This window comes from Phalaenopsis equestris, unplaced genomic scaffold (assembly GCF_001263595.1).
Source record: "Phalaenopsis equestris unplaced genomic scaffold, ASM126359v1 Scaffold000418, whole genome shotgun sequence".
NCBI classification, from domain to species: domain Eukaryota; kingdom Viridiplantae; phylum Streptophyta; class Magnoliopsida; order Asparagales; family Orchidaceae; genus Phalaenopsis; species Phalaenopsis equestris.
In genome coordinates this window covers 152,910-163,503 of record NW_018164859.1, presented here as the reverse complement: position 1 = coordinate 163,503, position 10,594 = coordinate 152,910, and the positions used below count along the sequence as shown (strand labels likewise).

At 36.8% G+C, this 10,594-nt stretch overlaps 1 protein-coding gene and 1 pseudogene across 1 annotated transcript in view; one reads left to right on the top strand and one right to left on the bottom strand.

Moving 5' to 3' along the window:
* The window catches only part of LOC110027174 (serpin-ZXA), a 22,587-nt gene that overhangs the window by 1,544 nt on the left and 10,449 nt on the right, over positions 1-10,594 (bottom strand). The window lies entirely within an intron of this gene.
* LOC110027179 overlaps positions 6,356-10,594 on the top strand; it is a 7,199-nt pseudogene continuing 2,960 nt past the window's right edge.

Genomic DNA, 10,594 nt, shown 5'->3' with positions numbered 1-10,594 from the left:
GTGTATATACACCATTATCCGAGCCTCCGGCCACCCCTAATGCGCCTAACAATTCGAGAGGGTTCAAACCCCCGACTTGAGAAGTCTTATACCGTGGATGCCAACGAACAAGCCGGGGCACGTGGCACAACGTAGGTTATATATCGATCTATCTATCTATTTATATATATACGTGTGTGTGTGTGTGTGTGTGTGTGTGTGTGTGTGTGTGTGTGTGTGTGTGTGTGTGTGTGAGACACCATTAATTTTTAATTGCATAACAGCTGAATTTAGGTTGGCCAACAGATTTTTGAAAGTCCTTAAAAAAGTTATTTAGGATCAATTGAGCATCTATCATAATTACTAATGTGAGATATCAACAACATTATATTAGTCATATTTTTTAGGCTGTGTTATAATTAGGAGAACATAAGTTCTAATAGCCTTATGAATGGGCTTACTAGTAGGGCTGCAAACGAAGTGTTTGATGAGCTACTCATCGCTTGGGCCGATAAGAGCTTGTTAATATTCATTTCATTAACTATTTGAACATGTTTGAATGCTTTTATAAATAAGTGGTAGTTATGAATAAACGTAAACAACTATTTGTTTGATTCATTTATGTTCATGAACAATACTATTTAAAAACTGCAAACAAGCTCATAAGAAAGCTCAATAAATAATTTCATTTAAATTCATGAACAAGCTTTGAATAAGCTCGAGTTAAAGCTCAAGAATAAGCTTAGTTAAGCTCAATTTAAAGCTCTTGAATAAATTAAATTAAAACTCAATTAAAAACTTAATTAAATTAAATTATTAATTATTAATTCATAAGATAAGATAAATATTTGTTTGATTAGTTTTTCATTTGTGTGTATGATCGTTCTAGTGGTTTATTTAGTAGCTCGTTCATCTATAGACTCATTTGTTTCTCTAAGTTCAATAAGTAGTTAGTTTATAATTCGATAAGACTCGTTTGATTAAAAAATAAGTAGCTTAATAATATAACTCATTAATTTGTTTGATAAGGCTTATCTAGTTAAAAACAAATAGATTGGTAGTACTACTCACTAATTTACTTGAAAAAACTCATTTGGTTAGAATCAAATAACTCGATAACATTCATTTTACTTTGATAAACAAGCTCTTTGATAATGGCTTGATTAGCATCACATGAACAAAATACAAATCGAACTCAAATTGAGCTTGAATAGTCATAGAAGCTCAATTCAAGCTCAAGCTCAATTTTTATAAAAATAAGCTCAAGCTTGAAGCACAGTTCTGCTTGGCTGGGCTCAGTTTTTTTGCCGATCTACTAGTCATCTTCATAAGATTATGAAGAAGAATAGTTACAATATTAATGTGTTGAGTCAATTTGTGAACTTTTACTTGATCTATATATTTGCAGGTGTTTCTTTGATAACTTGATCATTATTTCAGAGATTTTGCATGCAGTGAGATATCGAGATTAGAGCCTGCAAATCTTAAAATCGTTAGGTCTTGTAAACTTTGATCAGGCTCTTTCAAGTTGTTTTAATTTTGCTTTTATAAAGATATTCTCTATGTTTGAAATAGGATGGAATGCACAAAATTTCATCATTTTTATCTTCGTTTTCAGGGTTAATTTGATTGACTGATTTATGTATCAAGAGACCACAAACTTCTAAATCATCTAAATTGCTTGGGCTATGGTAGCATGGATCTAAAATTTAGTTTTCTTTGTCACCCTTATCCAGTATTGGCAACACTTAGATGTCTTTGAAGAAATGGAATAAGAATGTCTAAGGTATGCAACAAAGTCTTGTAAAATTGCTGAGAAAGACATAATATCAAAATTCCTTCTTATCCTAAATTAAAAAGTTGATAAAGTCAGTAGGATATTTAGGATAACCAAAATCACAAGAAAAAATGGTTCTAAATTCAATCCTATTGGTTCTCAAACATTCCTACAATCTTTTCTAAAATGACTAAATATATAAACAATGCAATTAAAATTTTTCACTGGTTAAGAATTTTAAGACATGATCTAGAGAAGAAGAATTGACAATGCTAAGAAAATGATAGACTAAACATCTTGAATTTGTAGTAAATTACAAACAAAACATGCTCAATATACATCTTATTTTAAAGAAAACACAATTATAATATAAAATCATCATACCAGCTTTCTATACCATCAAAATTTTTTCCCTTTGTTCTTAAAAAATAAAAATCACGCATCAGTCCAATGTGAAATTTATCCACAAGTCAAACAAGCAAGAAACATGAATCCAGACTTTTCATATTAAGTATCTCAAGGTATTGCTGTTGTTCATATTGATATTTAGAGAGCATATCAAGCACAAATATCTCAACATTTCGGAGTTTCATATTATTTGTTAATAATCACAAAAAATGAAAAGATAACTTACTAACATGTCATAATTTTAAAATATTCCATCATTCCATATAAACCTAGTTTAGAACCCAAAAACAAGCCTTCAGGACTAACAATGGAAGATAATACTTTGACTCTATTATTGGGAGCTTTCTATTTCAACAAGGAGATTGTTCACTAACATTGATGTATTAATATTTATCAAAGAACAAAAAGGCAACTTTTGTAAAGTTACTAAACCTAGTATGATTATAAGTAATAATCCAAAGTAATATTGGGGGAGATTATCTTTACCTTTCCATATCTCATTAATATATGCTATCAAGAATTCTAAAATTTAAAGACCTCATCACATTCATAACAAAACCTCCCCCATAAGAAAATTCATCTCCACGATTTTATCAAAATCTTTATTTGTTCCGTTTTACTCACATTACTCGTAAAAAGGAAAAGCCCCAGAGTTATAAAATATGTTTTTATTAGCTACTCTTCAAACGAACAATGATATAAATATTACTCCCTTAGTACTAAAAAAAAAAAAACACAATGCTAACATTCTCTAAAAATTATCCTTTTCCCCCAAAAATTACATTCAAAGGGAGAATCCCAACTCAATGAAAATGAATTTTGTATGAATATTTTATCTTATTTTATTTAAGCCTGAATATCTCCCTAACTAACACAAATTTCACTCCCCTAACCGCATTGAAAACTTCTACAAGATCACATAAAAAGAGACATACAAATGAATTGTCTATTCTATGTGTCTAGATAATTCAATTACAAGATAGATCAAAGAATTCCTACTAAGCTTAATCGAGGGCCTAAGCCAAGCTAGACTTTTTTACACAAGGTAACACTGATTCTAATCTTAACATGATAACTACCTATGGGAATGTTACAAGGACTTGCGCAAAATAATTGATTAGTGAGTAAATCCATGCAGCATAAATGTGCTATGTATATTAAAACTGAAATATGCTTTATAAAAGAGAGATGAAAAAAGAATTTGCACTCCATTCATAATCATAACTACGCAACGTGTAGATATTCTCACAAAAAATTTATTATGGACCAAATTTCAAAAATTAACAAGACAAATAGGAATGAATATTGTTCATTTATTCATTATAGGGAGTGTGTGAAAATAAACTATGCCTTAAAACATTCCTAAAATTGCCCCAGAAATCTGTTGGCAACTTCCCGACTGGCTAATGCCTATGCCAGCTGCCTGCCTAGCTCACGCCATAAATTCCTCCCAAGAAGTACATTTGTCAGTTCTTTGCCTGCTGCTCAGCCCATCATCCAACCGACTTCAAGTTTTCTGTAGCTATTCTGCCTCCTCTCCCCTTCCTTACTCTCATAGCTAACTCATTAATCCATAGGATCACTGTTGTCACATTACCAGTTCATGGATTGGCCTATCATAATTAGTAATGTATTTATTTTTTTAATTATTGATATTGTATATTTCTTAATAGGAGCTATCCTAGCTTTGTATAAAATCATTTTATAAAAAAAACACAATAAATTATCTCAATTTGAGGTGCAAGAAAAAAGATTTGCAGCATATGCCTCACATGGAACAATTCAGGGATACATCTTAGTTAAGCGAAGTGAGAATTAAGGCTCCTTTGATGCGGTACAACCTCAATTTGACAAGATACTAATATTATTTATTTTTTGTTTACAAGCCTAGTTGCCTTTATAATTTAAACCAAAACCTATTTCATTAAAGAAAAAAAAAACACTAAAGCCATGAGTCCCCTGAATGCAAATCTCACACACAAAAGGATGATAGCCAAATCCTATAAAAAATCCTGCACACATGAGGCCACTGTAATTATAATTTGATAATCTCACGTTATAAACTTAATATTTTCGATTTTGTCACCGTGGCAACTATTGAGCCACCACCATTACCCTTAATGCCACTATTGTGGCGCCATCACTACCATTAACGCCAATCCTTAGTATTCACCATTGCGCCAATCCTTAGTATTCAGCATTGCCATGCTACCAACAACCCTAACATATTGCACGACTCTTTAATTTCTTCTCATCTCTTATTTCTTTCTTATTTACTGATTCACTTTTCTTTGATCTTCCTCATATACTATTCTTTGCTTTGAATGAGGCTTTTAATTTAAGATTTATAAGAAAAAATTTAGAAATTTTGAAAAGATTTTAATGGAATATGTGGGCTATAATTAAAAAATATTTGGCAAGAAAGCATAATGTTCACATACCAAATATTGGGAGTAGAAAGAAAATATTTGGCAAGAAAAAGAAAAAGCAGCCAACCAATATGCATGAACAACAACCCTAGGTTATCTCCCCTCTTATAAACCTCTCCCCAAAAATCTTCCAACCCCCCCCCCCCCCACAAAATTTCTCCTCCTTGAATATGTGATTAAGGCTCTCGTGGACCCCACATGCTTCTTGATTTTCTCTATCGCATCTCCCTATAGTCCCGCCTCTTCTCGCAGAATTGCCTTGCCTGCCTGCTGTTGTGGCGAGTCGGTTGGATGGCTCTAAACCGGTTCAAGAGGAACCGGTTCATATACTGATGTAACAATAGTCCCCTCTCAAAGAAGTACGTTAACCTCAAAGTGGCAGGATGAAAACTGCTTGTGGATCACCTCGTAAGACTCCAACGTTGCGTCGTAGTCTGGCAGCCCTTTCCACTTAGACAATACCTCTTTTGCTCCCTCTATTCCTCGACGCACTCATTCGACCTCTAATGAATCCAGAATCACATCCAAGCCCCTCATCAACGTCAATGGTAGTGAAGACGAAGGTGTATGATTTCCAATCGAACGTCTCAGCTATGATACATAAATGATCGGGTGTAGTGCAAACGATGGTGGTAACCTCAAACGGAAGACCACTGACCCGATACGTGTCATCACCTCATAAGATCCAAATTATCGCGATGAAAGTTTCTCACTCCAAGCCAATGTCTTCTGTCAGAAGGGTGGTCTCAGTTTCATGTAGACTATGCCCAGTGGTTCAAATTGCACCTCTCTTCTATTTCCATTCGCTTTCCTCTTCATGATTTGTTGGGCTCTCAGTAGATGCCCCTTGAGCTCTATTAATATCTTGTCCCTCTCCAAGTATTATATTAAAATGACAAGGTCTCAAATAAAAACCACATTCACGTCGGGTGATTGATCAAATATAAAAAATAAATATATGATCTACAACACTATCTTTTTAAGTCTAATCAAGCATTAGACTATGTGAAGGATGCATATAATATGTCCAAATTAATTAATAAGGTTATGACGAAGGTTGGAGAGCATCTTGTAGTCAAAGCTATTATTAGTAATGCAATTGTGTACAAGGCATTGAGAAATAAATTGATGGAGAAAATGCAATATCTTTACTGGACTCCATGTGTTAAAAATTGTACTGATTTAATACTTGAGAAACCTATGAGAGTTACCATAATATAAGAAAGCTTTTAATAAAGGTAAAATAATAGAGAATTTATTTATAATCATAGTTGAGTTTTGGTCTTGTTGAAAAAGTTCTCTTAAAAAGAGCTCAATAAATCTGTAACCACTAAATTTGCTACATTGTACTTAACTTTATAAAATATCTTGGATAAAAGACACCTTGGGATGTTATGTTTATCTTTACACAGTAGTTAGATTGTTAATGGGTCAAGGAATCTGAAAATAAATGTTGAAGATTATTTTGAATGAAAAATTCTGGCTAACTGTAACTCATCCTATCACTATTACCAAGTCATTGGTTCATGCCTTAAGAATTGTAGAAAGACCCGTTATGATTTTTATTTATAATATTATGGATGAAACAAAAATGTTGATAGAAAAAACTTAAGGTAAGAAGAGTGATTCAGAAATTTTGAAAAGATATAGATCAGAAAAATATATATGAAGAAAAAAAAAGCTCTAGTCGTCTATGTTTTGAATCTTCTCTCTGCGCTCTTCGTGGAGGTGGGAGAGGATTGGAAGTAGAGCCCCAGTGGAGATGGTGGACGGAGAGATGGCCGGCGATGAGGGAGAGGGACTGCGAAAGATGAGGCAGAAGATCGCAGACCAATCGAGGAGAGTGGCGGAAACGAAGGTGAAATTGTCGAAGCAGGCGGAGCAGACGAAGGAGATCTTATCGAAGCAAGCTGATAAGATCGCCAAGCGAGCAGAGGAGCATGAGAGATTTATAAAGAAGGTTGTTGACCTCATTTTTGTGAGGTCTTAGTCTCCTACTCCCAGAACCCATAATCTAGCATTAGGAGTTCCTGGTTGACCATCCTAGCAGACTAGTAATGGAGCCCACCTCCCGTAGAACTTCAAGCCACTTCTTGACTCATTTTTGTGAAGAACTCGCATGAGTGGTTCCAAACACTCAACTTTTAGTTACGGGCTAAGGACCAACATGTAGAGGGCCCGAAATTGAGTTCCTATAGGATCAACAGCCTTAGGTGGACCCTTTGTGACTCGATTACTCGCGAACGCCATTTTTACACTCACTGCACTACACCACACGATTTTGGCTTAAATTGACTCGCCCGCCGGCAAACTCGTCCGGACGATCCCGGATGACGAAACGGACCGCGCCGACGCGTCCGGAATGTCGATTTTAGCTAGAAAAGACACCCATATTGCTGGGGTTACGCGCGCACACAGTTTGCACGAAAATCGATGCATTTTTTTTTCTCCTTTAGCGGGATGCGGGCCCGGACTCAACCCAGGTTTGACTCGGGCTGAGCAAAGGTTAAACAATTTGTTAAACCATTTTGAATTTTAAATTTTTGAATTTCAAATTCGTCATTTAATTTTATCTTAATTGGGAGTTAAAATTTTCCATTTGAACCCAGCTACGTGAATGGAAACAAATTAATTCCCCGCCTAATCTCCCTTAACGTTCACCTCGGCTATACAATCCCGCTTAGCTCCTTCCTGGCATGGTCTCTCCTGTTTGGCTCCTCTCTTCTTCCGCTCTGCACCGAAAACTCCTCACTCTCACGCTCGAGCTCCTTCCCCCGGCTGGCCGCGCTTCTTCCCTTTACTACCGAAGCTCGTGGCTATCCCTTTCTCCCGATCCGTCTTCACAGAGAAGCATCGTAGCCTCCCTCCACTCGTGACCGAACCCAGCCCCATCTCCCTATCTCGATCGCAGCCTAGGCGATCGCCTCCACCGAAATCCCAACTGAAACCCTTCATCGATCCCGCCTCTGCGCTAAGACCTGCGATTCGTTCCCTTCTTCCTCGATCGCCTACCTCGACAGCTTCGTGAATAACGATCTTCTTCCTCACGCAGAAGCACCTGCTTCGCCTCCCCTCTTGCGAACTCCCCTCCACACCGAAACTTCGCCTCTCCCATTCGGCTCTCTTCTCCTCTGCATTTGTTCGCCTCTTCTTCCTCCCGCTCGGCTAGCGTTTCCTGTAAGACTTTCTCGGGTTCGATCCCGCCTCCTTCACCCGACCAAAGCATATGCTGCATCTTCCACGCTGAATTTCCTGCTCGCCTCTTCCTCGCTCGAGGATCACTCGGCCGACTCCCTTGTTCGCATTGGAGGTAGGAGGAACACAGAGCTCCAGAACTTCTGAAAAGATTTGGAGCGCAGAAACTTAGCGATTGCAGTAACTGGGTAACGAATTCTTATTTTGTTACTGTACCGCTCATTTTATTTCTGCAATACATGCCTCTACGAGTTAGGAAGATTTGCATAAACATCCACTCAATCCATGTGCTTTTACATGTCCATTGTCACGAACTTTCACACGAGTATGCATAACACTCAAATATTTTATGTTGTAATAAGATAATGCATTATCTTTTACAATACGCATAAACTTCATTTTTTGTAGACCTACTTGTTGAATTGGAAGTTTTAGAATGACATGGATGTTGTTTCGAGCCTTATAAACTTGCGTTTTTGGAAGGATAAAATGCTGCTTTGGCCATAGATGCTCACTAATTCTAGAGAATTATGAACACTATTTTGATCATCGTTATTGCTGATTTTAAATGCTTAGCTGTTGGTTTTATGTTTCAAGCACCTAAATGCAATATTGTGAAGTCTCAATGACCATTTACTTGTTGATCTTAAATACTCATTTGTTAATTTCATGTTTCAAGCCCTCGAAAGGAAATACAATGAGGCTCGATATGACCGTTATTCTAGGGCTTGAATGCGTCTTTGCAGGTCTATACTCTTTCACTTCCGAATGCCTCCCTTGGGGGCTGTTTTACATGTTGCTTGGTGGATCTAAATATTGCGATTTTTAAGAGCTTTGTTAACTGATTCACGTACTATTTTAAAGACAATTTGTTAATTGATTTTGGAGAGTTTACACACTATTTTGGACTGAATTTCCTAACTGATTTTTGGATATTTAAAATTGATGCCTTGATCTTACATGAGAGTTGTTTGGGAGTTTTAAAAATTACTCTTTTATTGCTGATTTAGAGAGGCTTAAATAATGTTTTGAGGCGAATTTAAAGTCTGATTTTAACGCATTGTTTTGGAGCCGCTTTAGGTGCCAATTTAAACTGATTTTGTGCATTGTAAACTGATTTTGTGCACAATTTAAACTGATTTTGTGCATTGTTTTGGAGTTACTATAGGTGCTGATTTGGGCTGATTTCGATCGTTGTTTTGGAGTCACTTTATGTGTCGATTCGGGCCGATTTTGTGCATTGTCTTGGAACAAACTTAATTACTCTTTTTGAGAGTTTATTTAATTACAATATTGAAAGAATTTAAACGTTTTTTTTAGGATGATTCACTTGTTATTTCCTCTTTTGATTCGTTAGTTTTGAAAGTGGATCAATCTTTTATTTTCGTTTGTTTTGTTATTTTTACATGGTTAAGTCAAAAATTGGGAATTTCTGATTTAATTAGTTGGAAAACACTTATTTGAGGGTGAAATGCTTTAAATTACTTTAAGCACAAGTTAAAACGTAAGCTTCTAGATTTTAGGAGATATCCTAGGTGAGAGTCCATTCACCTAATCCTCAGCATAGTCTTCTTAGATTTTAGGAGCACACCCCAGGTGAGAGCCCATCCACCTAGTCTTCAGTGTAGACTTCTTAAAGCTTAAGTACACACCCTAGGTGAGAGTCCATCCACCTAGCCCTCAACACCTAGTCTTCAGTGTAGGCTTCCTAGACTTTAGGTACACACCCTAGGTGAGAACCCATCCACCTAATCCTCAGCATAAACTTCCTAGTTTTCAGAAGCACACCCTAGGTGAGAGCCCATTCACCTAATTCTCAGCATAACATCCCAAGGTCTTAGGAGCACACCCTAGGTGAGAGTTCATTCACATAATCCTTAAATGCACAATGAAACTAGACACTTGACCCTAATTCACAAACTGATCAAAACACTAGACACCAGGATGCACCGAGACGTGACCCGTGCTTCTTTAATTAAATCAACAGTGAAATCCTCATAATGACTTAACCTACAATAAAACCCAATGCATCGGGATTTGAGTTTGGATATTACACTCAAATCCTCCTGGCAATTGGGGAAATTTCTTAACGCCATATATGGATCATCGGACTAGGATAAGTTTAGAGTCTAAGTGGCGAGGGCGATGACGACATTGCTTATGCGTGCTTAAACGAGGGATACGAAGTGAAATTATTAGAATAGTATCTCCAACCTCAAGGATTTTCAATAAGAGAGAGGAAATGATCGATGATGTTATTCGCCAACCCTTGGTGGGATCGTTACCCCGACACTCTTAGGTTGTCCGTAGTTCTAGCACGATTAGAGTGACCAACCTGTGGACTGCACGACTTTACAAAAATATTTACGAAACTAAAATAAAAATCTCTTTTGCATGTTAAAAAGAACTCTGCATAAAAAAGACTTAAACAACAGCTTTCGCATGAAAATCAAATAATTTTTCTATGAAAATTTATAAAAGTCCATGGTTAGTCATTTGGATTGAGGTTAATAACTACCTCCTGTAGATTGTCGAGTTGGCAACTCTTACTCAAGACCGGGAAGCACACAGCCCAGCTCTGAGCCCCAACTTTTACCAATGTCTTATACTCAGTTCTGATCTTTCATATGTGGTTATATGTTTCTTTTGCTTGTGATTGAAGATGTCGAACGCGGGGTCCCCGTCCCCTTAGGGCCTGTTTGGTTCGACGGTATCCCTGCGGCACTGCACCGTGCTGCGAATTCACGAGCAATTTTTTATTTTGTTTCGGCGTCCTGCTCGCCGCGGGCCGCGAATTTGGGGAAAA